Source organism: Cervus canadensis, chromosome 4 (assembly GCF_019320065.1).
Source record: "Cervus canadensis isolate Bull #8, Minnesota chromosome 4, ASM1932006v1, whole genome shotgun sequence".
NCBI classification, from domain to species: domain Eukaryota; kingdom Metazoa; phylum Chordata; class Mammalia; order Artiodactyla; family Cervidae; genus Cervus; species Cervus canadensis.
Window position 1 is genome coordinate 89,552,336 of NC_057389.1, and position 25,376 is coordinate 89,577,711.

The 25,376-nt window shown below is 40.6% G+C and overlaps 1 protein-coding gene across 1 annotated transcript in view; it reads left to right on the forward strand.

The window, feature by feature from the left end:
* Positions 1 to 24,299: 24,299 nt before the first annotated feature.
* Positions 24,300 to 25,376, forward strand: part of LOC122440316 (adhesion G protein-coupled receptor E4-like) — a 36,649-nt gene continuing 35,572 nt past the window's right edge. Inside the window, exon 1 of the mRNA XM_043466398.1 lies at positions 24,300 to 24,343. The gene's annotated coding sequence lies outside the window, so the exon portion shown is untranslated. The remainder of the gene's footprint in view (positions 24,344 to 25,376) is intronic.

The following is a 25,376-nucleotide window of genomic DNA, read 5'->3' on the forward strand; positions in this document are numbered from 1 at the left end:
GAAGAACTTGTATTCGCATTTAGATGTGTGTTTGGAGCTCATTCTAATGAGATTCTGAACTGCACTAAGAAGATGTTTATTTCAAATGATGTTCCAAGCTTCTGAGACATTCTGATGAAACCTTTCCCTTTCTGAAAGATCTTAGAGATTGCTTACCATACCATTTGACTTTTTAAATGATCTTTTAAATTTATTTTTATTTGGAGTCTAACTTCTCTACAGTGCTGTGTTGATTTCTGCTGTACAACCTTAGGAATCAGCTCTATGTGTATCGCTTCCCTTTGAGCCACCCTCCCACCTCCCCCCATCCCCCCCCCAGGTCATCACAGAGCTCCGAGTTGGGCTCCCTGTGCTCACAGCAGCTTCCCACTAGCTAGCTGTTTTACACAGGAGAGTGTATATATGTCAGTGTTAACGCTCTCAATTCATCTCACCCTCTCCTTCCCGCCCCGCGTCCACAAGTCTGTTCTCTACAAGGGCATCTTCATTTCTGCCCTGCAAACAGGTTCATCGGCCTCATTTTCCATTGGGCTTTATCGAGACTAGACTGCAACGTGGTTTTTTTTCAATTGAAGTATAGTTGATTTAAAATGTGTCACATGGAGCTCTGCTCAGTGTTATGTGGCCGCCTAGGGGGGAGGACAGTTTGGGGGAGAATGTATACTTGTATACATATGGCTGAGTCCCTTCACTTTTCACCTGATGCTATCAGAACATTGTGAATTGGCTATATCCCAATACAAAATTAAAAGTTTTTAAAATGTGTTAATTTCAGGTATACATCAAATTAATTCATATATATATATATTCTTTTTCAGTTTATTTTCCATTATAGGTTATTTTGTTGTTGTTCAGTCACTCCGTCGTGTCTGACTCTGCAACCCCATGGACAGCAGCACTCCAGGCTTCCCCATCCTTCACTATTTCCCAGAGTTTGCTCAAACTCATGTCCATTGAGCTGATAATGCTGTCCGACCATCTCATCCTCCATCGCCTCCTTCTCCTCCTGCCCTCAATTTTTCCCAGCATCAGGGTCCTGCCCAATGAGATGGCTGGCCAGTCTTGGAGCTGTAGCTTCAGCATCAGTCCTTCCAATGAATATTCAATGTTGATTTCCCTTAGGATTGACTGTATTGATTTCCTTGTGTACAAGGGGCTCTAGAGGGTCTTCTCCAGCACCATAGTTCAAAAGCATCACTTCTTTGGTGCTCAGTCTTCTTTATGGTCCAACTCTCACATCCACCCATGACTACTGGAAAAACAGTAAAGAAACCACCTGCCAATGCAGGAGGCCTAGATTTGATTCCTGGGTTGGGAAGATACTCTGGAGAAGGGAATGGCTACCCACTCCAGTGTTCTTACCTGGAGAATTCCATGGACAGAGGAGCCTGGCGGGCTATACTCCATGGGGTCTCAAAGAGTTGGACACGCGAAGATTCAGACACAACTGAGCAACTACCACTTTAAAGGTTGCTACAAGATATTAAATATGTGATTAGACTGCAGGGCTCTGATACTTCCAAATACATTTTTGATAAAGTGTTTTCATCTTTTAAAAAGTAGGAAAAGCAGCAGAAGGAGACATTATTAATGCTTTTCTTGGGATGGAGCACGTCTTCTCTTTTGCAGTTCTGTAAGGTACAGCATCCAATGCTATTTGCTATTTTTACCCCCAGGCGGCGCTAGTGGTAAGGAAACTACCTGCCAATGCAGGAGACATGAGACATGAATTCCATCCCTGGGTCAGGAAGATCTCCTGGAGGAGGGAACGGAAACCCACTCCAGTATTCTTGCCTGGAGAATCCCACGGACAGAAGAGCCTGGCGAGCTACAGTCCATAAGGTCACAAAGAGTTGGACACGACTGAAGTGACTTAGCACACAAGCATCTCACTTCTTTATAATCAATATTCCATCTTCTGAAATCTTACCCAACATTGCCCAACATTGATAAAAAATCACCCAGTTTTCATGTAATTTTGAAACTCTCAAGCTTCATCTGCGTTGGCTACATATATGGGTTGGCTCAGCTTCCATGTCTAGGTTTGAACCGCAGGATCTCAGATTGTCTTCCTTCCTCTTTCTTAGTTCTCAGAAAAAATTCCCCCTCAGGAGTTTGTGGGTGTTGCTGAAGTATTATTTGATATCTGCTCAGGGTGTGTTTCTCCCGTTCTTTTCTCTGCTTTCAGCTTGAAAGTCCTTCGTATGCCTCTCCAGGGTATCTTTCCCTGCTCAGCACAGCAATCTCTACCCACGGCCAGGTCAAGTCTACAGAATGCTGAGATGCAGCTTGACCTGGGCTATAAGAAGCAGTTCTGTACCCATTGTGGGGGCTGCCATTGTCTCCTGGGCTCCAGAGCTGCTGCACTTGGGCACAGAGTTACGGACACTCATGAACACTGCAGCACCATCTCCCAGCCTATCCTTAACTTAAGGGGCCTTCACGTAGCCACATAGGTCTTTTCAGTTCAGTTCAGTCGTGTCCGAGGTCTTCTGGACACACTGATTCTCTCCACCCTTCTGACTTCTCTCTTGTCCTTTCAGTGGCAACTTCTCAAAACCTCCATATCTATCAGCTCACTCAGGTAGGTGTTTTGGAAGCTTTATAAGGGTGTATCTTAATCATTATACAGGAGTATGGAAATTCCATTTCTCGTTCAGTCCATATGCCGAGAAAAAAGGCAAGAAAATCTTTTAGGTAGCTGGAAAAACCCAGGAGGCTCAGAGATGTTAAAAAAATTTCATACTTTGCTGTATATCTGAAACTAATGTGTGTGCATGCTAAGTCGCTTCAGTTGTGTCTGACTCCTTGTGACCCTATGGACTGTAGCCCATCAGGCTCCTCTGTCCATGGGATTCTCCAGGCAAGAATACTGGAGTGGGTTGCCATGCCCTCCTCCAGGGGATCTTCCCATCCAGGGATAGAACCTGGGTCTCCTGCATTGCAGGCAGATTCTTAACCATCTCAGCCACCAGGGAAGCCCTCTGAAACTAAGGAAACACTGTAAATCAACTATTCAACTGTATTTTATTGTTTTAATTGGAGGATAATTGTTTTCCAGTGTTGTGTGTTCTCTGCCTTACATCAATGCAAATAAGTCATAATTGTACATATATATCCCCTCCCTCTTTAGCCTCCCTGCCCCCCACCATCCCACCCCCTAGGTCATCACAGAGTGCAAGCGAGGCTGGGCTCCCTGTGTTATACAACAGCTTCCCACTAGTGATCTATTTTACACGTGATAGGGTATATGTGTCAGTGCTGCTATCTCAAATTCTCCTAGCCTCTCCTTCCCCTGCTGTGTCCATAAGTCCATCCTCTATGTCTGCATTTCCATTTCTTTGTAAATGGTTTCATCAATACTTTCTTCCAGATTCCGTATATATACATTCATATATGATATAATTTTTTCACTTCCTGACTTACTTCATTCTGTATAATAGTCTTTAGGTTCATCCACCTCATTAAAACTGACTGAAATGCATTCCTTTTTATGGTTGAGTGATATTCCATTGTATATATGTATCACAACTTCTTTATCCACTCATCTTTCAATGGACATCTAGGTTGATGGACATATGTAGTTCAGTTTTTAAAAAAATAAGAAACTTCCCTGGTTGTCTAGTGATTATGACTCCAAGCTTCCATTGCAGGGGGTGAGGTTGGATCCCTGGTAGGGGAACTAAGATCTCACCCATGCAGTGCAGTGTGCCCCCCCCCAAAATTAAGATTTTAGAAATTTGCACAGTCATTTATTCATCTGTAAATATTTATTAAGTATCTACTCTCTAGATATGATAATAAGCAAGAAGCACATTGCCTTTTTTCCATAGAACATATTTTCTAATGGCGAAGGAAACCCAATAAATATGTGAATGAATATCTAAATGGGCTGGATGTTGTCTGTTGACCCCTCTAAAGCCATTCAGTGGTCTTCCTGGAATGACAACACATCTGGAGTATGACTGTGGATGTTCTTGGCCTCTGGCTTTCAGTTGGTTTTGGCCAATGGGAGACACCAACAGAATATCATAAAAATGGAGGAGAGTGAGGTCAGGGTATTTGTTTTCTTAGCTTCTCTACAGATCACCGTGCAAGGGTTTCTGTCCCTTGAATGGAGATCAGAGCTCCATGATCTGGTATACCGAGTCTTTTCAATTACAATTTCTTACTCCTTGTCTGTTCTGATATTTTCTCAGTAGCTTGACATGCAGTTTCTAAATGTCTTTAAAAAGAAAATGTAGACAGGAATTGCCTGGTGGTGCAGAAGCTAGGACTCAGCGCTTCCACTGCCATGGGCCTGGGTTTAATCCCTGGAGAGGGAACTAAGACCCCACAAGCCATGAGGTGCAGTCAAAAAGATGTAGAAATCTTCAGTTATGCAATTTTTGGAATTAATATTCACATTTTTAAGGGCACAAACTACAATACATTTGTTCTCCCCACCAGCATTTTGCATGTTGTAATAACTACACAAAGAAAGTGAAAGTTGCTTAGTCGTGTCCGACACTTTGCAACCCCATGGACTATACAGTCCATGGAATTCTCCAGGGTAGAATACCGGAGTGGGTAGCCTTTCCCTTCTCCAGGGGATCTTCCTAACCCAGGGATCAAATCCAGGTCTCCCATATTGTAGGCGGATTCTTTACCAGCTGAGCCACCAGGGAAGCCCAATAATACTGGAGTGGGTAGCCTATCCCTTCTCCAGTGGATCTTCATGACCCAGGAACCAAATTGGGGTCCCCTCCCTTGAAGGTAAATTCTTTACCAGCTGAGCTGTAAGGGAATCCCAAATAACTACACAAATACCACAGAAAACAAAAGCCAATGTTTTCATAAAATCCATTCTGGAATTTATGAAAAATAACATCCATCAAAATTCATGGATAAGGGATATGATTTTGCCAAAATCCAAACAGGTCAACCAGATTCCCTGTTTAAATCTGTATGGGACTGGAAATTAATTTAGTCTTAATTTTTTAAGAGATCAAAGTCACATAACATAAACTTTTCCATTTAACCCATTTTATAGTGTATATAATTCAGTGTCTTATCAAAGAGTCAAAATGTGCAACCAAATGGAGTCATGTGCAAATCACATGGGGTCATGATTTTAACCATCTTATGTTCCAAGCTTAAAATTAAAAGTTGCTGGCTCTTTGAAAGGAAAGCAATGACAAACTTAGAGAGCATATTAAAAAGCAAAGACATCACTTTGCTGACAAAGGACTGTATAGTCAAAGCCATGGTTTTTCCAGTAGTCATGTATGGATGTGAGTTGGACCATCAAGAAGGCTGAGCACTGAAGAATGGATTCTTTCGAACTGTGGGGTTGGAGAAGACTCTCGAGAGTCCCTTGGACAGCAAGGAGAACAAACCAGTCAATCCTAAAGGAATCAGCCCTGACTGTTCATTGGAAGGGCCGATGCTGAAGTTGAAGCTCCAATATTTTGGCCACCTGATGGGAAGAGCAGACTCATTGGAAAAGACCCTGATGCTGGGAAATATTGAAGGCAGGAGGAGAAGAGGGTGTTGGAAGATGAGATGGTTGGATAGCCAACATGAACTTGTGCAAACGCTAGGAGACAGTGGAAGACAGTGGAGCCTGGTGTGCTGCAGTCCATGGGGTCACAAAGAGTCAGACATGATTTTGTGACTGAAGAACTAAGAGCTTCCAAGCACACTTGGTACAAAGGGTTTGTTTGAAACAGAAGTGATGGTATACTCTACAGTCAAGGTTCAGTTCATGCCCAGTGAGCCAGGCAAAAAAGAATATTTGTATAAGTCACTAACCAGGACCGTTTGGCATAAAATCTAAGCTGCTATTCTAATAGGGCAGAGATACTGGGCTTTACTTTATTCTTGTGTCCTGCATGATGAGACACCTTTATCATATTTTCAACCAATTCCCATAGCAAAACCTACCATTTCAAAGTGTGTGTAGTTTCGTGAGAAACACTTGTTTGTAGATGATGGGCAATGGATTTGTGCTTTAGGTTCATGTGTTGGTCAAAGGAGAATGTTTTCTTCTTTTCTTTAAATGTAGCTTCCTCTTCCATGACAGTGGATAAGAAAGGTTTATTTATTTATTTTTCTTTGTTTTTTTTTATTTTTTATTAGTTGGAGGCTAATTACTTCACAACATTTCAGTGGGTTTTGTCATACATTGATATGAATCAGCCATAGATTTACACGTATTCCCCATCCCGATCCCCCCTCCCACCTCCCCCTCCACCCAATTCCTCTGGGTCTTCCCAGTGCACCAGGCCCGAGCACTTGTCTCATGCATCCCACCTGGGCTGGTGATCTGTTTCACCATAGATAATATACATGCTGTTCTCTCGAAACATCCCACCCTTGCCCTCTCCCACAGAGTTCAAAAGTCTGTTCTGTACTTCTGTGTCTCTTTTTCTGTTTTGCATATAGGGTTATCATTACCATCTTTCTAAATTCCATATATATGTGTTAGTATGCTGTAATGTTCTTTGTCTTTCTGGCTTACTTCACTCTGTATAATGGGCTCCAGTTTCATCCATCTCGTTAGAACTGATTCAAATGAATTCTTTTTAGTGACTGAGTAATATTCCATGGTGTATATGTACCACAGCTTCCTTATCCATTCATCTGCTGATGGGCATCTAGGTTGCTTCCATGTCCTGGCTATTATAAACAGTGCTGCGATGAACATTGGTGTGCACGTGTCTCTTTCAGATCTGGTTTCCTCAGTGTGTATGCCCAGAAGTGGGATTGCTGGGTCATATGGCAGTTCTATTTCCAGTTTTTTTAAGAAATCTCCACACTGTTTTCCATAGTGGGCTGTACTAGTTTGCATTCCCACCAACAGTGTAAGAGGGTTCCCTTTTCTCCACACCCTCTCCAGCATTTATTGCTTGTAGACTTTTGGATAGCAGCCATCCTGACTGGCGTGTAATGGTACCTCATTGTGGTTTTGATTTGCATTTCTCTGATAATGAGTGATGTTGAGCATCTTTTCATGTGTTTGTTAGCCATCTGTATGTCTTCTTTGGAGAAATGTCTGTTTAGTTCTTTGGCCCATTTTTTGATTGGGTCATTTATTTTTCTGGAATTGAGCTGCAGGAGTTGCTTGTATATTTTTGAGATTAATCCTCTGTCTGTTGCTTCATTTGCTATTATTTTCTCCCAATCTGAGGGCTGTCTTTTCACCTTACTTATAGTTTCCTTTGTTGTGCAAAAGCTTTTAAGTTTCATTAGGTCCCATTTGTTTAGTTTTTGCTTTTATTTCCAATATTCTGGGAGGTGGGTCATAGAGGATCCTGCTGTGATTTATGTCAGAGAGTGTTTTGCCTATGTTCTCCTCTAGGAGTTTTATAGTTTCTGGTCTTACATTTAGATCTTTAATCCATTTTGAGTTTATTTTTGTGTATGGTGTTAGAAAGTGTTCTAGTTTCATTCTTTTACAAGTGGTTGACCAGTTTTCCCAGCACCACTTGTTAAAGAGGTTGTCTTTTTTCCATTGTATATCCTTGCCTCTTTTGTCAAAGATAAGGTGTCCATAGGTTCCTGGATTTATCTCTGGGCTTTCTATTCTGTTCCATTGATCTATATTTCTGTCTTTGTGCCAGTACCATACTGTCTTGATGACTGTGGCTTTGTAGTAGAGTCTGAAGTCAGGCAGGTTGATTCCTCCAGTTCCATTCTTCTTTCTCAAGATTACTTTGGCTATTTGAGGTTTTCTGTATTTCCATACAAACTGTGAAATTATTTGTTCTAGTTCTGTGAAAAATACCATTGGTAGCTTGATAGGGATTGCATTGAATCTATAGGTTGCTTTGGGTAGAATAGCCATTTTGATAATATTGATTCTTCCAGTCCATGAACACGGTATGTTTCTCCATCTGTTTGTGTCCTCTTTGACTTCTTTCATCAGTGTTTTATAGTTTTCTATGTATAGGTCTTTTGTTTCTTTAGGTAGATATACTCCTAAGTATTTTATTCTTTTTGTTGCAATGGTGAATGGTATTGTTTCCTTAATTTCTCTTTCTGTTTTCTCATTGTTAGTGTATAGGAATGCAAGGGATTTCTGTGTGTTAATTTTATATCCTGCAACTTTACTATATTCATTGATTAGCTCTAGTAATTTTCTGGTAGAGTCTTTAGGGTTTTCTATGTAGAGGATCATGTCATCTGCAAACAGCGAGAGTTTCACTTCTTCTTTTCCTATATGGATTCCTTTTACTTCTTTTTCTGCTCTGATTGCTGTGGCCAAAACTTCTAAGACTATGTTGAATAGTAGTGGTGAGAGTGGGCACCCTTGTCTTGTTCCTGATTTCAGAGGAAATGCTTTCAATTTTTCACCATTGAGGGTGATGCTTGCTGTGGATTTGTCATATATAGCTTTTATTATGTTGAGGTATGTTCCTTCTATTCCTGCTTTTTGGAGAGTTTTAATCATAAATGAGTGTTGAATTTTGTCAAAGGCTTTCTCTGCATCTATTGAGGTAATCATATGGTTTTTATCTTCCAATTTGTTAATATGGTGTATTACATTGATTGATTTGCGGATATTAAAGAATCCTTGCATTCCTGGATGAAAGCCCATTGGTCATGGTGTATGATTTTAATATGTTGTATTCTGGTTGCTAGAAATTCTTGTTAAGGCATTTTTGCATCTATGTTCATCAGTGATAGTTGGCCTGTAGTTTTCTTTTTTTTGATCTCTTGTCTGTTTTGAATTAGGGTCGATGAATGGCCTCAGAATGATTTTGGACAGTTTACTTCATCTGCAATTTTCTGAAGAGGTTGAGTAGGATAGGTGTTAGCTCTTCTCTAAATTTTTGGTAGAATTCAGCTGTGAAGCCATCTGGTCCTGGGCTTTTGTTTGCTGGAAGATTTTTGATTACAGTTTCGATTTCCTTGCTTGTGATGGGTCTGTTAAGATCTTCTATTTCTTCCTGGTTCAGTTTTGGAAAGTTATACTTTTCTAAGAATTTGTCCATTTCTTCCAAGTTGTCCATTTTATTGGCATAGAGCTGCTGGTAGTAGTCTCTTATGATCCTTTGTATTTCAGTGTTGTCTGTTGTGCTCTCTCCATTTTCATTTCTAATTTTGTTAATTTGGTTCTTCTCTCTTTGTTTCTTAATGAGTCTTGCTAATGGTTTGTCAATTTGTTTATTTTTTCAAAAAACCAGCTTTTAGCTTTGTTGATTTTTGCTATGGTCTCTTTAGTTTCTTTTGCATTTATTTCTGCCCTAATTTTTAAGATTTCTTTCCTTCTGCTAACCCTGGGGTTCTTCATTTCTTCCTTCTCTAATTGCTTTAGGTGTAGAGTTAGGTTATTTATTTACTTTTTCTTGTTTCTTGATGTAAGCCTGTAATGCTATGAACCTTCCCCTTAGCACTGCTTTTACAGTGTCCCATAGGTTTTGGGTTGTTGTGTTTTCATTTTCATTCATTTCTATACATATTTTGATTTCTTTTTTGATTTCTTCTATGATTTGTTGGTTATTCAGAAGCATGTTATTTAGCCTCCATATGTTTGAATTTTTAACAATTTTTTTCCTGTAATTGAGATCTAATCTTACTGCACTGTGGTCAGAAAAGATGACTGGAATGATTTCAGTTTTTTTGAATTTCCAAGACCAGATTTATGGCCCAGGATGTGATCTATTCTGGAGAAGGTTCCGTGTGCACTTGAGAAAAAGGTGAAGTTGATTGTTTTGGGGTGAAATGTCCTATAGATATCAATTAGGTCTAGCTGGTCCATTGTGTCATTTAAGATTTGTGTTTCCTTGTTAATTTTCTGTTTAGTTGATCTATCCATAGTTGTGAGTGGGGTATTAAAGTCTCCCACTATTATTGTGTTACTATTAATTTCCTCTTTCATACTCATTAGCGTTTGCCGTACATATTGTGGTGCTCCTATGTTGGGTGCATATATATTTATAATTGTTATATCTTCTTCTTGGATTGATCCTTTGATCATTATGTAGTGTCCTTCTTTGTCTCTTTTCACATCCTTTATTTGAAAGTCTATTTTATCTGATATGAGTATTGCGACTCCTGCTTTCTTTTGGTCTCTGTTTGCGTGAAATATTTTTTTCCAGCCCTTCACTTTTAGTCTGTATGTGTCTCTTGTTTTGAGGTGGGTCTCTTGTAGACAGCATATATAGGGGTCTTGTTTTTGTATCCATTCAGCCAATCTTTGTCTTTTGGTTGGGGCATTCAACCCATTTACATTTAGGGTAATTATTGATAGGTGTGGTCCCGTTGCCATTTACTTTGTTGTTTTGGGTTCACGTTTATACAACCTTTCTGCATTTCCTGTCTAGAGAAGATCCTTTAGCATTTGTTGAAGAGCTGGTTTGGTGGTGCTGAATTCTCTCAGCTTTTGCTTGTCTGTAAAGCTTTTTGAATTCTCCTTCATATCTGAATGAGATCCTTGCTGGATACAGTAATCTAGGTTGTAGGTTATTCTCTTTCATTACTTTCAGTATGTCCTGCCATTCCCTTCTGGCCTGGAGGGTTTCTATTGATAGATCAGCTGTTATCCTTATGGGAATCCCTTTGTGTGTTATTTGTTGTTTCTCCCTTGCTGCTTTTAGTATTTGTTCTTTGCGTTTGATCTTTGTTAATTTGATTAATATGTGTCTTGGGGTGTTTCGCCTTGGGTTTATCCTGTTTGGGACTCTCTGGGTTTCTTGGACTTGGGTGGCTATTTCCTTCCCCATTTTAGGGAAGTTTTCAGCTATTATCTCCTCGAGTATTTTCTCATGGCCTTTCTTTTTGTCTTCTTCTTCTGGGACTCCTATGATTCGAATGTTGGGGCGTTTCACATTGTCCCAGAGGTCCCTGAGGTTGTCCTCATTTCTTTTGATCCTTTTTTCTTTTTTCCTCTCTTCTTCATTTATTTCCACCATTTTGTCTTCTACCTCACTTATCCTATCTTCTGTCTCCGTTATTCTACTCTTGATTCCCTCCAGAGTGTTTTTTATCTCATTCATTGCATTGTTCATTTTTAATTGACTCTTTTTTTTATTTCTTCTAGGTCTTTATTAAACATTTCTTGCATCTTTTCAATCTTTGTCTCCAGGCTATTTATCTGTAACTCCATTTTGTTTTCAAGATTTTGGATCATTTTTATTATCATTATTCTAAATTCTTTTTCAGGTAGATTCCCTATCTCCTCCTCTTTTGTTTGACTTGGTGGGCATTTTTCATGTTCCTTTACCTGTTGGGTATTTCTTTGCCTTTTCATCTTGTTTAGATTGCTGTGTCTGGAATAGGGCTTTTTTTTTTTTTTTTTTGTAAGGTTATAGTCAGATGTCGACCCGGCGGATGTCGACCTGGCGGATGTCGACCATCCAGAATCTCAGGAGGTCTTTGATTAGAAAGTGGAGGCCTGTTTGCAGTGCAGCAGGGGATGCCGTCCTTGGGGCTGAGCCTGCCCCTTTCCACTCCCCACTGCCTCCTGCCTCTGGCGGGGCTGGGCCGGTCCGCAGCCTGCAAGCTCTTCTTTGGACTTTCTTGGTCCCTTTGTTCTGTGAACGGCCGGCAGTGTGTTCCGGCCGGTTAATTTTCTCTCTCTCTTTTGCTGCCCCACAGTTTAAGTTGGCAACTCACCAAAAGCTCCCTACGATTGTCCTCAGGGCACTCAGGCCCGGACCCTACCCCAAGCAATGCCTCCCGCTCCTCTCCGTTCCGCCCCCACTTGCTGGTGGCGGATGCGGGTGTCTGGGGTACTTTTCTGCTGGGAGTTGCTTTTAGGCTCGTAATCTGTGGGTTTTATTTATTGTTTCCCTCCCAGTCAGGTTGCCCTCTGAGATTCAAACACTTCCCCCAGGCCCGCCAGTGCGAGGGTTTCCCGGGGTCTGGAAACGTCCTCTATTGAGACTCCCTTCCCGGGACGGATCTCCGTCCTTAGCTCTTTTGTCTCACTTTTTATCCTTTATATTTTGTCCTACCTCCTTTCAAAGACAATGGGCTGCTTTTCTGGGCACCTGATGACCTCAGCTAGCGATCAGAAGTTGTTTTGTGAAGTTTGCTCTGCGTTCAGTTATTCTTTTGATGAATTTGTAGGAAAGAAAGGGGTCTCCCTGTCCTACTCCTCCACCATCTTGGCGCCTCCTCTGATAAGAAAGGTTTAGCTTCAGGACTTCCCTGGTTGTCTAGTGGCTAAGAATCTGCCTGCCAATGCAGGGGGACTCAGGTTCGATCCCACATGCCATGGGAAATCTAAGCCCGTGTGCCACAACTACTGTGCCCAGGTTCCAGAGCCCACACTCCACAACAAGAGAAGCTGCCACGATGAGAAGCCTAGGTATGCAACTGGAGAATAGCCCCTACTTGCCACAACTAGAGAAAGTCAGCAACACAGACCCAGCACAGTCCAAAATAAATACATAAGATTTTAAAAAGACTATCTTTTAAAAAAAAGAGAAAAGTTTAGCTTCTTGGTAGAATGGTAGACATGCTAGAGTGCCAGGGTGTGTATTAGTTAGTGACCTGGTGAGAAGCAGCTGGACCAGTCAAGTGGATTAAACAGAGAGGGCTTAATGAAGAGACTTCATAGTGTGGGCAGATAAAAGCAGTTCTGAACCTAGTTCCAATGTGTGTGGTTTTCACAAAACCATTCTCTGACACCAGCTGGGAGTCCAACAATTCAACTCAATTGTGATACTGTCTACCCAGAGGTAGCATTGTAAGTTCAGGGCTTGGTCCCACAAGACTGCCCCGCCCCCAACTCCCAGTTTCAGATGCCAACACAAGTCCAAGTTGTGACCTGTGATTCTGTCCAACTGACTACAGATCAGAGGTTCCCACGACCCCCTCCATGAGTTCCATGAGTTTGCTAGAATGGCTCACAAAATTCAGAAAACATTTTACTTACTAGATTACTGGTTTATTATCAAAGGTATAACTCAAGATTTGTCAAATGGAAGAGATGCATAGGACAAGTTACTGGGAAAGCACACATTATTTCTGTTCCCTCTTCCCAAATCTTCATGTGTTCACCAACCCAGAAGCTCTCTGAATCCCAACCTTTTGAGTTTTTATAGAGGCTCATTACATAGCATTCCCTGATGGCTCAGTGGGTAAAGAACTTGCCTGCAATGCAGGAGGCACAGGAGACGCGGGTTCAGTCCCTGGGTCAAGAAGATCTCCTGGAGGAGGAAATGGCAACCCACTCCAGTATTCTTGCCTGGGAAATTCCAAGGACAGAGGAGCCTGTTGGACCACAGTCCAATGAAGTGGCAAAGAGTCAGACACGACTGAGCATGAGCATGGGACATAACATAGGAATGACTGATTAAATTGTTGCCATTGGTGACTGATTTGACCTCGAGCCCCTTTCCCCTCCCTGGAAATCAGGAGGATGTGACTGAAAGTTCCTACCTTTCATTATGTGGTTGGCTCCACTGGCAACCAGCCCCAACCATTAGGTACTTTCCCAAAGTCGCCTCATTAACATAAATGCAGTTGTGGTGGAAAGGGGCTTGTTATGTATAATTCATATTCACCTCTAGACAGCATATTAAAAGGCAGAGACATTACTTTGCCAACAAAGGTCCATCTAGTCAAAGCTATGGTTTTTCCAGTAGTTATGTATGGATGTGAGAGTTGGACCGTAAAGAAAGCAGAGCACTGAAGAACTGATGCTTTTGACCTGTGGTGTAGGAGAAGACTCTTGAGAGCCCCTTGAACAGCAAGGAGATCAAAGCAGTCAATCCCAAAGTAAACCAACCCTGAATATTCATTGGAAAGACTGATGCTGAAGCTGGAGCTCCAATACTTTGGCCACCTGATGTGAAGAGTCAACTCATTGGGAAAGACCCTGATGCTGTGAAAGATTGAAGGCAGGAGGAGGAGGGGGTGACAGAGGATGAGATGGTTAGATGGCATCACCGACTCAATGGACATGAGTTTGTGCAAACTCCAGGAGATAGTGAAGGATAGGGAAGCTTGGTGTGCTATAATCCATTGAGTCGCAAAGAGCCAGACATGACTGAGTGACTGAACAACAACAATAATATTCACCTCTATGGCTCTAAAGTGGTTTCAGGAATCAAAGACAAGATATTGTAATAAAAGATGTTCCCATTGCTCTCATCACTCAGGAAGTTCCAAGGCTTTTAGAAGCTCTGTGCCAGAAATAGGATGAAGACCAAATACATATTTCTTATTTTAAAACACAATATCAGACTTCCCTGCTGGTCCAGTGGTTAAGAATCCTTCTGCCAATGCAGGGGACACAGGTTTTATCCCTGGTCTGGAAAGATTTCACATGCCATGGGGCAATTAACCCCATGCACCACACTACTGAGCCTGTGCTCTAGAGCCTGGGCTCTGCAATAAGAGAAGCCACCTCAATGAGAAGCCTGCACACTGCAACTAGAGAAAGCTTGTGCACAGCAACAAGGATCAAGTGCTGCCAAAAAGAGGAAATAAATTAATTAATTAAACGCTTTTTAAAAAACCCACAACAGGTTTAAAGGAAATAAAGGAGAGTGGGGCACCTGGAAGTATAATAGCAGTGGGGGAGGTGGGGTTCTTATAACTTCTTGGCTTAAGGGAGAATCTGGATGGAGCAAGTATAGGAAACTGGAAAGGGCTTTAGCCTGTGAGAGAAGAATCCAACCTCTGTCCAGATGAGCAGTCCCTGCTGGACAGAAGGAGCTGGGAAAATAAATATCCCCATCTCTCTTTTTTAAATCCTTCTTCCCTCCTTCAAGTGGCGTTGTTGTTGTTCAGTCACTCAGCTGTGTCCAACTCTTTGTGATCCCACGGCTGTAGCACACCAAGCTTCCCTAGCCTTCACTATCTCCCGGAGTCTGCTCAAACTCACGTCCATCGAGTCAGTGATGCCATCTAACCATCTCATCCTGTCACCCCCTCCTCCTCCTGCCTTCAATCTTTCCCAGCATCAGGGTCTTTCCCAATGAGTTGATTCTTCACATCAGGTGGCCAAAGTACTGGAGCTCCAGCTTCAGCATCAGTCCTGCCAATGAATATTCAGAGCTGATTTCCTTTAGGATTGACTGGTTTGATCTTGCTGTCCCAGGGACTTCAAGAGCGTTTTCCAGCACCGCAATTAGAAAGCATCAATTCTTTGGCACCTAGCCTTCTTTAGGGTCCAACTCTCATATCTGTACATGACTACTGGAAAAACCATAGCTTTCACTATATGACCCTTTGTCAGAGATTGGTCAAGTGGCTACCACTGACATTTGTCTTGTTATTTGTCTTCCAAACCCAACTGGAAGAGACAGCACAAGAAGGGCCTGATTATATGATCAATACAGGACAACTCCAAGTACACAGAGCAGCATCTAAAAGGATGCTAGGATGGAGAGCAGATTCTTTCACAGTCATTCAAATTGAACGGTCTCACGTTTATTAAAGTTTGAGAGGTTGGCCATACCCTATTGAACTGTTCCTTAGAGGGAACATTTGCTCCCTTGGTTGGTGAAGGAAAGAACTGGAATCCTGTGATGTGTGACAGGCTACTGCTTGACCAAGGAAGGATGAGATAGCTGAAGGAGAGATTAAAGAAGGAGGTCATCAGCAGATTCTCCTGTCTGATGACCTCTGCTTTTGTTGTTTTGCAGTTTGTTCATTGGTTCATGGGACACTGCATTGTCTGCCTGGATCCCTCTCTAGGGGCTTTAGGTTCAAACTCTTCAAGAGAGACACAACTTGAATGGATTGATCAATCAACATCCAATAGAGAGAACTGCTCTAAGACAGACTTCTCTGCTTGGGATACATCATAGGTTATTGGTGCCCATAGAACAAACCATGGTCCAATCCTAAAGGATGGGAGGTGAAGTCACATGGTATGATGCCTGGCAACATGTGTGGAAAGAACTCCTTCCAGTCCACTTTGTGAAATGTATCAGTTAGACTTGGCTGTGCAGCAAACAGTCCCCAAATTTCATTTGCTTAAAATAACAACTCTATTATTCTGTTCATGATTTTGTGGGTTGGCAAGTGATTTCTTCTGGTCTAGTCTACCTGGCTGGTCTGGACTGGTTCTTTCATGCATTTTCGGTCAGTTGGTGGGTCAGCTGTTTGCTGGATGATTAAACAGCCCACTCCTAGATCTGGCAGGTAGGCAATCAGGGTGAGGAATTATTGACTAGACAACCCTGGTTCTCTTCCACATGGCCTCTCATTCTCTAGCAAGCTAACTTGGGCTCATTTACATGGTGATCTTAGGGTTTCAAGTGCATCAGGAGAGGGAAAGCCCCAGTGCGTGAGCATTTTTCAAATCTCTGCTTGTATCCTGTTAACTTGCTATTCCACTGGCCAAAGTCAGTTACCTGGCCAAGTGTAGAGCCAGCATGGGTGGACTACACACAAAGATGGGTAATTCTTGCATCTGTTCATGCAAATAATCTCTCACTTGCAGACTGATCTTCGAGCACACAGAATACGCAGAATTTCATAGACTTCTCTTGGATTCAGGCATTTCAGTTTAATATTTAGACAATTTTCACTTCACCTCAGCTGACAAAGATAGATCTAAACCTTTCAGTTGCCATGCAAAATAAACTTTTTCCCATGTTTTAATAACTGTAATTTTTAAAAAATTTTATTGAAGTATGGTTGATTTACAAGGCTGTATTATATCAAAAGAAACATTTTTTGAGTATCACATGAAGCAAATATTTTGAATACTACCAGAGGGGTTGACTGCCAGCCTACCTATACAGCCATATCTTGGTATTATTTGAATATTTTACTGCATTGACTCTAATTAATTTATAACAAGAAACAGGAAACTGAAAGACACTCATTGCAAGGATGTGAAACTAAATAAAGGAAACCTTATTTTAAATGGAGTTGGAAAAGCCAGAAAGGGGAGCTGTCATGCCTTACCATTCACTGCCATCTGCAGACCTCAAACAGGAAGAGAGGTACTTGGCATTTTCAACAGGAAAACTACTGCTTTATTAGCCAGTGGGAGGAAGGAAGGTTTTCTTCTTGCTTGGGAACAGCCCAGCCAATGAAAAGCCACTACACTTTCAACTCCCAGATTCTTTGCTTACAATAACCCTTTCCAACTGCCTTCCCCTCTAAAACAGCAGTTCCTCTTCTTCGCATCTCTGGACTTACATATAGTTTTTGCTATAGCACGCTTGTCCCATATTGCAATTCTCTGCTATTTCCAAACAAACTAATTTTTCTGGTAAAATAACTGGCAGTTTTATTTTTTCTTTATTTAAAAAAAATTTTTATTGAAGCATTTACAATGTTACATTAATTGGACTGCTTTATTTTTAAGGTCAACAGGGATATGTTTCACAACTATATTAAAACCAAGGCAAGATATCAATCACTAAATGTATATTTGAACTTGTCAAACTAGGAGATGTTTGCAATATTTGTGGTGGATCATTACCAAGACTCTTTTCATATGAATGAGAAGACAATTTCAGGACACCATATTAATGGAACCAGTCATGAATTTTACCAGCCAAGTGGTTGAGTTTAATTACATGGGGTGTCCCCAGTGGCTCAATAGTAGAAGAATCTGCCTGCGATGCAGGACATGCAGGAGGAGCTGTAGGTTTGATTCCTGGGTGAGGAAAATGCCCTGGAGAAGGAAATGGCAACTCACTCCAGTATTCTTGCCTGGAGAATCCTATGGACAGAGGAGCCTGGTGGGCTACAGTCCATGGTGTCACAAAAGAGTTGGACACGACCTAGTGACTAAACAACAACAATAACATATTGGGTGGCCCTGTCTCTAAGACCAGAGTTATAGGTAGTCATGTTGCAGAAGTGGTAAACTGAGAAATGAAAGGATAACAGGGAACTGGGTAACATAAAGTTTATCACACTCTTCCACACTCTGGACTTCCACCCTCTCATTAAAGGAGCCTTCTCAAAGTTGGATCTATTTTCTTGGCATCGATGGAGACTGGGACCACTCGCCATTACCTGGTTTTCCTCCTTGGCCACCATCATCATTTCCAAATTCATTTTCTGAAGTATGGTCCATCCTGATAATGTACTATTTAAATTACTTGGATGAAAAGAGAACTAATGGACCCATTATGCAAGTGCTCCTACTGAAAGGTTGTTACACAGCCATGAAAAACGCTGGGATTCTTGGCCTCCGGAGGAGAGGAATTCAATCCAGGGCCAGTGACAAGGCTTGATCACTTGGTGCTTCTGTGTAATAAAGTTTTATTAAAGTATAAAAGAGATAGAGAAAGCTTCTGACATAGACATCAGAACGGGGCAGAATGAGTGCCCCCCTGCTAGTCTTTAGCAGGAAGCTATATACCTACTAGCAGGCTACTAATTAGAGAAAGGAAATGTCTCATAACTCAGAGAGTGGCACCAGGCCCCTCACCCACAACATGCATTTTAAGATAACATTGGCACAAGGCGAGTCATCTCGGGCAATAAAATGATTGACATGAATCTTGAAGAAAGCCAGATTTCCAAGCAAATACATAGTCTCATTAATATAGCTTAAGAGAATATTAGCATGAATAAAAATACTGGTTTGTTGAGTAAAACATACTGATTTGTCAAGTCGGTTCTGAGTCTTGGGCAGAACTGACTTGAAGAAAGACGGAGTCTAAGGTAAATACGTAGTTCATTAACATAGCTTAAGAAAAGCATTTCCATAAGAAATATGCATTGGTTAGCCCAAGGTTTGAGAAAAGTTAAGCTTAGGTGTAACCAGGTGTTGTCATAGCAACACAGAATTTTATTTTATTTTATTTATTTATTTTTTCATTTATTTTTATTAGTTGGAGGCTAATTACTTCACAACATTGCAGTGGGTTTTGTCATACATTGACATGAATCAGCCATGGAGTTACATGTATTCCCCATCCCGATCCCCGCTCCCACCTCCCTCTCAACCCGATTCCTCTGGGTCTTCCCAGTGCACCAGGCCCGAGCACTTGTCTCAGGCAGCCCACCTGGGCTGGTGATCTGTTTCACTATAGATAATATACATGCTGTTCTCTCGAAACATCCCACCCTCACCTTCTCCCACAGAGTCCAAAATTCTGTTCTGTACATCTGTGTCTCTTTTTCTGTTTTGCATATAGGGTTATCATTACCATCTTTCTAAACTCCGTATATATGTGTTAGTATGCTGTAATGTTCTTTAAGTTTCTGGCTTAGTTCACTCTGTATAATGGGCTCCAGTTTCATCCATCTCATTAGAACTGATTCAAATGAATACTTTTTATTTATTTATTTATTTTTTAATTTATTTATTTATTTTTTGTCATACATTGATATGAATCAGCCATAGATTTACACGTATTCCCCATCCCGATCCCCCCTCCCACCTCCCCCTCCACCCGGTTCCTCTGGGTCTTCCCAGTGCACCAGGCCCGAGCACCTGTCTCATGCATCCCACCTGGGCTGGTGATCTGTTTCACCATAAATAGTATACATGCTGTTCTTTTGAAATATCCCACCCTCACATTCTCCCACAGAGACCAAAAGTCTGTTCTGTACATCTGTGTCTCTTTTTCTGTTTTGCATATAGGGTTATCATTACCATCTTTCTAAATTCCATATATGTGTGTTAGGATGCTGTAATGTTCTTTATCTTTCTGGCTTACTTCACTCTGTATAATGGGCTCCAGTTTCATTCATCTCATTAGAACTGATTCAAATGAATTCTTTTTAATGGCTGAGTAATATTCCATGGTGTATATGTACCACAGCTTCCTTATCCATTCATCTGCTGATGGGCATCTAGGTTGCTTCCATGTCCTGGCTATTATAAACAGTGCTGCGATGAACATTGGGGTGCACGTGTCTCTTTCAGATCTGGTTTCCTCAGTGTGTATGCCCAGAAGTGGGATTGCTGGGTCATATGGCAGTTCTATTTCCAGTTTTTTAAGAAATCTCCACACTGTTCTCCATAGTGGCTGTACTAGTTTGCATTCCCACCAACAGTGTAAGAGGGTTCCCTTTTCTCCACACCCTCTCCAGCATTTATTGCTTGTAGACTTTTGGATAGCAGCCATCCTGACTGGCGTGTAATGGTACCTCATTGTGGTTTTGATTTGCATTTCTCTGATAATGAGTGATGTTGAGCATCTTTTCATGTGTTTGTTAGCCATCTGTATGTCTTCTTTGGAGAAACGTCTGTTTAGTTCTTTGGCCCATTTTTTGATTGGGTCATTTATTTTTCTGGAATTGAGCTGCAGGAGTTGCTTGTATATTTTTGAGATTAATCCTCTGTCTGTTGCTTCATTTGCTATTATTTTCTCCGAATCTGAGGGCTGTCTTTTCACCTTACTTATAGTTCCCTTTGTAGGGCAAAAGCTTTTAAGTTTCATTAGGTCCCATTTGTTTAGTTTTGCTTTTATTTCCAATATTCTGGGAGGTGGGTCATAGAGGATCCTGCTGTGATTTATGTCGGAGAGTGTTTTGCCTATGTTCTCCTCTAGGAGTTTTATAGTTTCTGGTCTTACATTTAGATCTTTAATCCATTTTGAGTTTATCTTTTGTGTATGGTGTTAGAAAGTGTTCTAGTTTCATTCTTTTACAAGTGGTTGACCAGTTTTCCCAGCACCACTTGTTAAAGAGGTTGTCTTTTTGCCATTGTATATCCTTGCCTCCTTTGTCAAAGATAAGGTGTCCATAGGTTCGTGGATTTATCTCTGGGCTTTCTATTCTGTTCCATTGATCTATATTTCTGTCTTTGTGCCAGTACCATACTGTCTTGATGACTGTGGCTTTGTAGTAGAGTCTGAAGTCAGGCAGGTTGATTCCTCCAGTTCCATTCTTCTTTCTCAAGATTACTTTGGCTATTCAGGTTTTTTGTATTTCCATACAAATTGTGAAATTCTTTGGTCTAGTTCTGTGAAAAATACCTTTGGTAGCTTGATAGGGATTGCATTGAATCTATAGGTTGCTTTGGGTAGGATAGCCATTTTGACAATATTGATTCTTCCAGTCCATGAACACGGTATGTTTCTCCATCTGTTTGTGTCCTCTTTGACTTCTTTCATCAGTGTTTTATAGTTTTCTATGTATAGGTCTTTTGTTTCTTTAGGTAGATATACTCCTAAGTATTTTATTCTTTTTGTTGCAATGGTGAATGATATTGTTTCCTTAATTTCTCTTTCTGTTTTCTCATTGTTAGTGTATTGGAATGCAAGGGATTTCTGTGTGTTAATTTTATATCCTGCAACTTTACTATATTCATTGATTAGCTCTAGTAATTTTCTGGTAGAGTCTTTAGGGTTTTCTATGTAGAGGATCATGTCATCTGCAAACAGCGAGAGTTTCACTTCTTCTTTTCCTATATGGATTCCTTTTACTTCTTTTTCTGCTCTGATTGCTGTGGCCAAAACTTCTAAGACTATGTTGAATAGTAGTGGTGAGAGTGGGCACCCTTGTTTTGTTCCTGATTTCAGGGGAAAAGCTTTCAATTTTTCACCATTGAGAGTAATGCTTGCTGTGGATTTGTCATATATAGCTTTTATTATGTTGAGGTATGTTCCTTCTATTCCTGCTTTCTGGAGAGTTTTAATCATAAATGAGTGTTGAATTTTGTCAAAGGCTTTCTCTGCATCTATTGAGATAATCATATGGTTTTTATCTTTCAATTTGTTAATGTGGTGTATTACATTGATTGATTTGTGGATATTAAGGAATCCTTGCATTCCTGGGATAAAGCCCACTTGGTCATGGTGTATGATTTTTTTAATATGTTGTTGGATTCTGTTTGCTAGAATTTTGTTAAGGATTTTTGCATCTATGTTCATCAGTGATATTGGCCTGTAGTTTTCTTTTTTTGTGGCATCTTTGTCTGGTTTTGGTATTAGGCTGATGGTGGCCTTATAGAATGAGTTTGGAAGTTTACCTTCATCTGCAATTTTCTGGAAGAGTTTGAGTAAGATAGGTGTTAGCTCTTCTCTAAATTTTTGGTAGAATTCAGCTAGCCATCTGGTCCTGGGCTTTTGTTTGCTGGAAGATTTCTGATTACAGTTTCAATTTCCTTGCTTGTGGTGGCTCTGTTAAGATCTTCTATTTCTTCCTGGTTCAGTTTTGGAAAGTTATACTTTTCTAAGAATTTGTCCATTTCTTCCAAGTTGTCCATTTTATTGGCATAGAGCTGCTGGTAGTAGTCTCTTATGATCCTTTGTATTTCAGGCAACACAGAATTTTAAAAGAAACCTCCTTTTAATTTTGTGTAGAAAAGGGGAAAAAATCTGACTCTTGCCCTCCTGCCACTTAGTTCAATTCAGTTCAGTAACTCAGTCGTGTCTGATTCTTTGAGACCCAATAGACTGCAGCATGCCAGGCTTCCCTGTCCATCACCAACTCCTGGAGCTTACTCAGACTCATGTCCATCAAATCAGTGATATCACCCAACTGTCTCATCCTCTGTTGTCCCCTTCTCCTCTGCCTTCAATCTTTCCCAGCATCAGGGTCTTTTCCAAGGAGTCAGTTCAGTCAGGTGGCCAAAGTATTGGAGTTTCAGCATCAGTCCTTCCAGTGAATATTTAGGACTGATTTCCTTTAGGATGGACTGGTTGGATCTCCTTGCAGTCCAAGAGACTCTCAAGAGTTTTGTCCAGCACCACAGTTCAAAAGCATCAATTCTTCAGTGCTCAGCTTTCTTTATAGTCCAACTCTCATATCCATACATGACTACTGGAAAAACCATAGCTTTGACTAGACGGACCTTTGTCAACAAAGTAATGTCTCTGCTTTTTAACATGCTGTCTAGGTCTGTCATAGCTTTTATTCCAAGGAGCAGGTGTCTTTTAATTTCATGGCTGCAGTCACTGTCTGCAGTGATTTTGGAGACCAAGAAAATAAAGTCTGTCACTGTTTCCATTGTTTCGCCATCTATTTGCCATGAAGTGATGGGACAAGATGCCATGATCTTTGTTTTTTGAATGCTGAGTTTTAAACCAGCTTTTTCACTCTCTTCTCACTTTGATCGAGAGACTCTCTAGTTCTTCTTAGCTTTCTGCCATCAGGGTGGTGTCATCTGCATATCTCAGGTTATTGGTATTTCTCCTGGCAGTCTTGATTCCAGCTTGTGCTTCATACAGCCTAGCATTTGGCTTGATGTACTCTACATAGAAGTTAAATAAGCAGGGTCACAATATACAGGCTTACTCCTTTTCCAATTTGGATTCAGTCTGCTATTCCATGTCTAGTTCTAACTGTTGCTTCTTGACCTGCATTCAGATTTCTCAAGAGGCAGGTTAGGTGGTCTGGTATTCCCATCTCTTTCAGAATTTTCCACAATTTGTTGTGATCTACACAGTCAAAGGCTTTGGCGTAATCAATAAAGCAGAAGTAGATGTTTTTCTGGTATTCTCTTGCTTTTTGATGATCCAACAGATGTTGGCAATTTGATCTCTGGTTCCTCTGCCTTTTCTAAATCCAGCCTGAATATCTGGAAATTCACGGTTCAGGTACTATTGAAGCCTGGCTTGAAGAATTTTGAGCATTACTTTGCTAGCGTGTGAGATGAATGCAATTGTGAGGTAGTTCAAACATTCTTTGGCATTGCCTTTCTCTGGGATTGGAATGAAAACTGACTTTTTCCAGTCCTGTGGCCACTGATGAGTTTTCCAAATTTGTAGTCATATTGAATGCAGCACTTTCACAGCATCATATTTTAGGATTTGAAATAGCTCAACTGGAATTCCATCATCCCCACTAGCTTTGTCCATAGTGATGCTTCCTAAGGCCCACTTGACTTGGCATTTTAGGATGTCTGGCTCTAGGTGAGTGACCACACCATTGTGGTTATCTGGGTCATGAAGATCTTTTCTGTATCATTCTTCTGTGTATTATTGCCACCTCCTCTTAATATCTTCTGCTTCTGTTAGGTCCATACTATTTCTGTCCTTTATTGTGCTCATATTTGCATGAAATTTTCCCTTGGTATCTCTAATTTTCTTGAGGAGATCTCTAATCTTTCCCATTTTATTGTTTTTCTCTATTTCTTTGCATTGATCACTGAGGAAGGTTTTCTTATCTCTCCTTGCTATTCTTTGGAACTTTGCATCCAAATGGGCATATCTTTCCTTGTCTCCTTTGCCTTTAGTTTCTCTTCTTTTCTCAGCTATTTGTAAGGCCTCCTCAGACAACGTTTTTGCATTTCTGCTGCTTAAGAGAAAGATAAAAAATGTCTGCCTCTGCAGCCTATTTCCTCCATTTGCGGGGCCTTGGCTTTCCTGCATGTTACCACCTCACTACTAATGCCCGTAGTCATCTCATGCAGCCACAAGACTCCTTGAGAAACTAAAGCTCGAGATAAGAAGAGATGTACTTCCTGTTTTGGTTGCTGTTAGCTCGGAGAAGCTACCAGACTGGGTGACCAGCGAGGACTTTCGTCTTGTGGGTAAGGAGGAACTGGTTTTGTGTTTTTTCCATGGAAAATAGAATGTGCTTTGCTTGTGAGCTTGGGTCTTAAAATAATACACTGGCTCTGGAAAGATTTTAAAGGATAGCTCGTTCGATGTCCTGTTGCTTTATTTTTAAACTTAAATTTATTTTAAAATTTATTTATTTTTAATTGGAGAATAATTGCTTTACAATATTGTACTGGTTTTGCCATGCTTTATCTCTTGAAAGATGCTCTAGGGACATTGTTTCATATTTATTTCCCCATTTCAGTTTAGTACGTATAGAACATAGTAAAATGTTTTCAAATACCCAAAAGAAATCATGAATTGTGTGTTGAGGGGCTTAAGAAGAACTAAAATAAAGTTTCAATGAACAGAGTCTGAAGCAAATACTGCTTTGTGAAACTTGGTTCATTTTTCTCTCTATCTTTGTGAAGTAAAATGTATTTTTTATAATAGGTCTTTTTTTTAAAAAAAAAAAAAAAACAACAAACTCTCTAAATCAATGTTGCTAGATATGTGAAATAAACAGACCCAAAGAACAAATACGATATGATCTCACTTAGATGTAGAAACTATGGTAGTCAAATGCTTAGAAGCAGAGACTAGAATGATGTTTTCCAGGGGAGGGAGGGAGATGGGAGGGGAAGGTCATAGGGTATAAAGTTTTAATTACACAAGATGAAAAACTCCAGTGACAGCTTAATGTCTATAGCTAATGATGTTGTATTGTATACTTAAAATTTTCTAAGAGGGTAGATCTTATGTTAAGTGTTATTCACACACACACACACACTCAAATCATAAAGAGGGCAGGAGGATAATTTCAGATATGATGGATATGTTTATGTCCTTGATGGTAGTGATAGTTTCATATGTATATATTTATTTCTAAGCTTATCAAGTTATATACATAAAATATGTACTTTTGCATGCTTTTTACATGATGACCATCCCTCAGTAAAGTGGTTAAAAAAAAAGAAATCAACATCACTAGAGGTCTCAGCTCTTCCGAAAAATATTATCACC